Source organism: Lepidothrix coronata, unplaced genomic scaffold (genome assembly GCF_001604755.1).
Source record: "Lepidothrix coronata isolate B3197 unplaced genomic scaffold, Lepidothrix_coronata-1.0 Scaffold47, whole genome shotgun sequence".
Taxonomy (NCBI): Eukaryota; Metazoa; Chordata; class Aves; order Passeriformes; family Pipridae; genus Lepidothrix; species Lepidothrix coronata.
The window spans coordinates 4,003,921-4,010,684 of NW_016690227.1; positions in this window are offsets into that span (position 1 = coordinate 4,003,921).

The window sequence follows — 6,764 nt, forward strand, 5'->3', positions numbered from 1 at the left end:
GTGTTGACAAGTCCAAAAGAACCTTTAATGCAGTTGCTTTAAAACTTTTTTCTTTTGAATGCTACCTCAAGAAATTAAGGTAAACAGACACCAGAAAAAAACAATCAATTAATACATACACAAAAATCACAGTCCATTTTTATTAACTTCTAGACAGTGCTTCAATTGTAAGCACATTCATCCTAAAGTACTAACTGTATGAGGAACAATGAAGATCACTTCAACAGAAGGGTATTAATGCCAAATTAAAGTCTAAATTTTCCCTCTTTCTTTTGATATACTTGGGGTTGAAGAACTGATGTGAAGTCTCACCTCCAATTTTCCTAGTTTCTGATAGGAATCAGATTCCATGATTACACAACAAACATTTTGGCTTTTTTTCAGTGGTTTAAATTCCTTTTACTTCTCTGGTAAAAGATTCTTGAGAATTAAGATGTCAGAGCATGTGAGTGATACAGATAAACAAGTCTTCACTTCTGTAGTACAGACTATAGCTGAAGAGCTTTGAAAAAAATAACAGATATTATGAAGGAAATATTTCCTCCTTTGCTGTAACTCCAAGTGGATGTAACATCAAAAATATTTTCAGAGATGGATTACATTTTTATTTTACTTTTGTGTAAAGTAAATAGAGGATGTAGATCAGCACTGGAAACAACCCTAGTAAACTACTAGATTAAGAAGAAGAAAGGTCCTAGTGACTTTTGGCTTAGTCTTGGAGAATCGTATTTAAATTAGTATTAAAATAGATTGCACAGCAGAGCAATATTTTCATTCCTCTGAAGAGAAATATTTTAAGCACAGTAGCATGCTTCAGGGCTCAACCATTTGTATGTGGTGTCTCCTCTGCCATCCCACTTACAGCAGAACTAGAATGACAATATCTGGAACACAGTCACATATTTTTGTTGCTATGACAAGCCCCATCTGAAAAGTCATTTGCACAGCAACATAAAGAAAGAGTATCTGCAAGAAGTGTTCATCCAGAAGACAACTCATTTTAGAGCTACTTTGAACAAATTTTGGGACATGGGGCTGTCCCACTTTCTTTGCTATATTTGGTAAAGGCTATCATGGGCCATTCTATTATGTTGGCATGTCAGGAGCCTCAATTTTAAAAGCGTTAAAAAAATCCATCTGCAAATCCTGATTTTAAGTGTTAAGAATAACATGAGGAGAAAAAAAGTATTTGATGAGTCTCATAAGCAGTTAAATTAATGCCAGTAAAGACTCATGTCCCTCAAGTGGCCCTGGTCACTTCTGTGACCGTATAGAAGATGGCCCAGATGCTCCCCACCACTCCATTGCATGCTGCTACCTTTAAGACAAACTTGCCATGATGGGAACAATCCTACTGTATCTTGTTGAAATTGTCATTCTTGCAGGAGTAAAACAGTAAATCTTCAAGATCATATTTGCTTTGGAAAAATGTGTATTTTCTTCTGTAACTATTATATAGTGCATTTTAAAAGACTTCTATGGTCTTTCTATGGTCATATGTGTGAAAAAGGGGTGAAAACCAGCAGCAACCATCACCAAAATCTGACAGATAGTCCCTACGTATTTACATTCACTCTGAGTGTATAAGAAGCTCAAGGGAGCTCTGCCACAAGAGAGAGATATCCAAAGTCATAATTCACCATGAGTCACATCAGGTGTCACACTCATCAATTTCTATCACAGATATTTTTTCAATCACGATAAAGTCTTTAAAATAGCAAAAATTAAGTTATACCTGCATTATCTCCTCCTTTTTGGAAATGAAAATACTAGCACAACATAAGGAGCAAATTTCCATACTTAACTGAGTTAGGGATGTTTCAATTGTTTTCAATTTCAACTCTACTGAAGGGAAAGAAAGGCTTGGGTGATGCCAATGGCAGGGCTTTCATTTCTCTCTCCCTCCCTTCCCTGGGTATTTTTTGAAGGGCATCTTTAACCTGATGCCAACAGTATGTTGTAGTTATGTACACCATTTCAGGCAGTCTCCTCCCTATGGTCTCTCTGTTCTTTGTATGCAGAAGGATGCACAATTGAAGAGCAGGTCCAATGCATGACATTCATTCACTTGATTTACACGACCGGCTTTCCTGCAATAGAGATGCAGACAGATGTCTGCAGGAGGGAAATGTCTACTCAGGTGCAATACAGATTTGGATGTCAGAAAGCTTGGGCCAATAAATGAGATAGATAGTCTTTATTTTGAAATATGTTGAGGAGTGCATATCTCACATACTGCAAGTCACCCATCCCAAGGATGTTCAGAGGGGAGGATAAATTTTCAACCAAAGTATTCAAGAGAAGTGCTGAATTAGAAAATGTTTAACATACTAAATGCATTCTTATTCAGTTTAAAAAAAAAATCCAATTTTTTTTTTCCTCTGCTTCAGCTTCAAACTGCCCTTAGGCTAAGGTGGGAAATTAAAGAGCATTGTTCTCCTTGTGATGCAGGAGTTTTTGTCAGGTGAAACACTAAAAAAAATGTTTGAATACACATGGTTTCTAGACACCCTGACCTTGTTTGAGTATTAGACATGTCTAGAACTGAGATTCAAAAGAGCACAGTAAAAAGATTCTGTAATTGCAAATTGTAGTGCCTGTACTGAACATGGCTATTTTCTGGGGTACCTCAGTTTTACTGCCTTAAATGCAGCTGAATTCATACTTTTGCTAGAAGGAAAAAATAAATGTTTCTGCAGCTCTGTTTAGACCCATGCTTTTTTGTCCACAGCAGACAAAGGTCTGGCATCTTGCCTGTGGTTAGAACATAAAACTTTTCCAATTAAATTTTTGATAACATAGTAAAAAGACACTTATTGTTACAAGGAATTCAGAATTGTGACTTAAGCAAAATAAATGAAACTCTCAGAGGTGCAAAATTAAAAGTTGTAAGACCACAGAGAACAAAAGAAAAATTCTGAGAAACGTACATCTTCACTAGGGACAGACACCAAGGGGGACAGGATGTACTGATATATGTGTGCATTCGTATATTAAAAGATGCTTATCCCTTAACAGAAGGAAGAAAGCTAGATTTATAGTTGTTGGGTTGGGTTTTTGTTTTTTGTTTTTAGCAATTTTCTGCTTCACTCATTTTCACCACAGGAAGACTTCTGGATCAATCATCTTTATTTTGCACTGTTGATTTCAGGATTTTTGATGCAACCATATGCCTCCCCCTGTGGACTTCCAGGGAAAAAAATGGAACTGGAAAGCTGTTGTCTTTCCTTTATTTCAAACATGGTTTTGTGCCTCCCTGGAAGAAACTGATTCCAGTTATAGGAGATGCCTGCGTTTACTGAATCCACCAAGTCTATAGAAATTCTTTTCCCTACTTAAAAAAAAAATGAATTGGCAGGGTGATGGTAGGCCAGGTCCACTGTGCTACTCTAACCTTCCAGGCTCTATAACTTTTGTCCTACATCAGTGTAGGAAAGGACCCTCAGACCTACACTACAGCAAATGCAGGCATAAGAGGTACAGGCTGTCACTGCTCTCAGTTGCACAGTTTGTAGCTGTGTGGGTGAACAGTGGGGTGAGGTAAACAAATGTGTTTACCTTGGTAGCAATTTATGCCAAGGGATCTGCTTCAGTGCCTGTAGTTGAAAGGAAGGCTGCAGGTTATCTGTATTTGAGTCTATTTAAAGATAAGGATAACCTTTGGATTCAGTTGAAGTTCAGTTACATTTTGTCAGTCTGTTTCTCTGCTCTTCATTTTCACAATGGATGATTTTTTTTTCCTTTTATATCTCACCACAATGGCACAGAGAAATATTTATCATATTTTATCAACTCACAGTTGGAAAGCATGGAGTATATTGGCTCCCTGTAGCACCTTGGTGATAGAGCCAAGCACTGAATGCAGAAATCTGGAATCCCAGGCCAGCCTTTAACCCACAAGATCTTTGTTGTGCTTGGAAGGAGACCACAGAACTGGTACTGTCTCTGCTGCAGTATCACTGGGAATTTCAGGTAGCCATAACCTTTGTCATTCACTCTGAGTATATGTGAAATGTGGCATAGAATAAGAAATGTTACATGGAGAGAAGTTGTTTTCTGATGTCATTCTGATCTATATTCTTTTATTGAAATACGAGTAGCTGAAAATAAACGTTAACAATGCATTTTCATGTTTCTAATATACAGGCTTATTATTGCTGTCATAATAAGATATTCCCACTCTTTACTAGAAGGTATAACTTTAACAGCCAAAAGTCAAGAAATTCAGGAGTTTGTCTTTTAAGATAATTTTTTTTACTCAGTAACCCTATTCAATATTACACCATGCTCATTTCATTCCTAAAGCTAAGAACAATCCTGAAACATGACTTTCTATTTTTCCCTCCCTCTTTGTGGCATTTCAGGATGATTTGAGACATACATTTATATATTTCCCCTCCCCAGGCATTTTATATAGTCTTTGCAATAAAAGACTTTAAAAATATTAAACGAAAGGACATTTTTGGAAAAAAAAGTTGACTTTTGTCCTGTATTATATACTCTCACCATATTCAGCAGCAAGAAACTGACCTTTGATCATACTTCCAGATGAAATATTTTTGTTACCTTTTTTTTACCATATGCAGTATTAATTGAACAATGATGCTCTAAAAATGTGCATATGGAGACAGTTAGATCCACCCATGTTATTGTAAAGTGACTTGTTTGATGTTTCATATTGTTCAGCAGAAGAACATCATTAGAATATCCTGTCTGGCAAGAAAGGCTATCGCATTGAAAAGAAACCTTGGCCTCAGATTTTTTTTTATTTTCTCTTTATTTTCAGTCTAAATCTGAAAGTCCCCAAATATGCTGCTGCATCAGGCTGGATTCAGAAGTCTCTGTGACTTCATTTGGACCAGAGTGTCTGTGCCCAGAGGGCAATACAGGCTCTGCTGCCTCTTTTTCCCCAGCGCTCCCCCTATCCTGCCCGAGGCCAGGTCAGCCTCTGTGGCATTAACCTTTTTCCCTGGGATGCCACAGCGGGGCTGGTCTCCAGCCTCCCACAGCCCTGCTCCGGCCAATTAACAAATTGGTGATGAAGAAACAGGCAGCAAATTGTTGTTGTATTGTGAATGCCTTAAAAATTACAGATAGGGAAGGTGCTGAGCTGGTATAAACAGCACAAACTTTTGGTGCACTTGCTCTGTATCTGCTCGGCACTGTACGTCTGATACCATCAGACGTAGCTGAGATGCAACAATATGCCCTTATACAGCCAGTGGAAAATATTTCGGCATTTATGAAGTGCTGTAACTGGTTGGTATCACACAGCATTGGCACATATGTCTTTCTAAGGGAGATCGCTGAAAGTCAGAAGGGAATTCTACCAATTTTATATAGAGTTAGAGGAGGGAGGCCCTTTCCTGTCACAGAACGAAAAATCTGAATGTTCCAAATTAAGACAAGAAAGTCACTGTCACTCCAGACATGCCGTGAACTGGCTAGATGGCCTTGCTCTGAACCTGCCACTCCATGATGATGGGCCAGCTCTGGGAAAGCTCATGTTGACCCCGCAGAAAATACTGCTGTGAGTGATGCAGAGGTACTTACCCAGCTTGCCTCCATCCTTGGAAGTTTCCCCACGTTATGAGAGGGGGAACGACTTCATTGCAATGCCTATCCATCTGCTACTCTTTCTCAGAGCAGATCACAGTGTATAGATGCTTTGAATGCCTTTCAGGCAGCAAGAAACTACTACTCTGTTGAATTCTTAGCTGATTTACCCCACATTGGAAAAAGTAATAGAATTTTATGCTGTAAAGTTTTAATGGTTTTGTTGGTTTTTCCCCTGATTATTAAATTTAATTTACAATAGATGCTATATATCATCTACACCATATGTTTGTTAATCATTTTACCTGCAATGAACATTTTGGTGGGTGAGGTAATGCCAATATTTTGGCAGAAGATAAGTGTGGAAATATCCAGAGGAGGCACTGATGAACACAGCACTATGCTGCACTCACAAATCAGCTCCAATGTTTTGGTATTAACTTGCTGGGAACTGCACTCTGAATATGGAAAATACACCATGACTTGTTATTCAAATGTGGAATCTCAAACTGATTTTTTTTAAAGACAATTACTATTTTAATGTTATATTACAATCTTTTTTACAAAGCAAGTTTCAAAAAAGGAAGAGGAGTGGGGAGAGGCATGGGAGGTTGAAACCCACATTGCAGCTTTTCCAAAGACTTTTATCGGCTTTGGTGGTTATCTTCTCTTATAATTACCGCACTTGAGAAGGATATCTTGGCCATTACTTGTATAAATTCAATCTTTCACAGTTTAATAAACTGAGGGTAGTCACTGAGATGGATCAACAACACACTCACCAATAGTGTTTGACAGACATCTTAATATTTATCCAGTTCCCTTGGTACATTAGCCTGTGTGCAGACCACATCCCAGCTGATGATGTTTAGGCTAATGCCTACTTTGGACATGGTCAGTGCATATATATATATGGTTTGCCTGAGAAATAGAGTACTTTTTAGGAAAAAACAGGCTTCCAGATATGTATCTTTGCCACTGGCTGGCAATCGAGGCAAGGCATATGACACTAAAATGCAGTCTGATTATTTCTCAGGTTAACGAAGTGAAAAGAGTCCATGAAGTTTTACAGATTTTAGCTTTGACTGATACAATCTCTGAATATGCAAGAAGTCAATGTGAGCTCTTAGGAACTTAATATTTCTATTTCCCATACTCTGTACTGAATTCTTGCATTCAGCTCTTCTGCCTTTTGTTTCTTCAGTTTC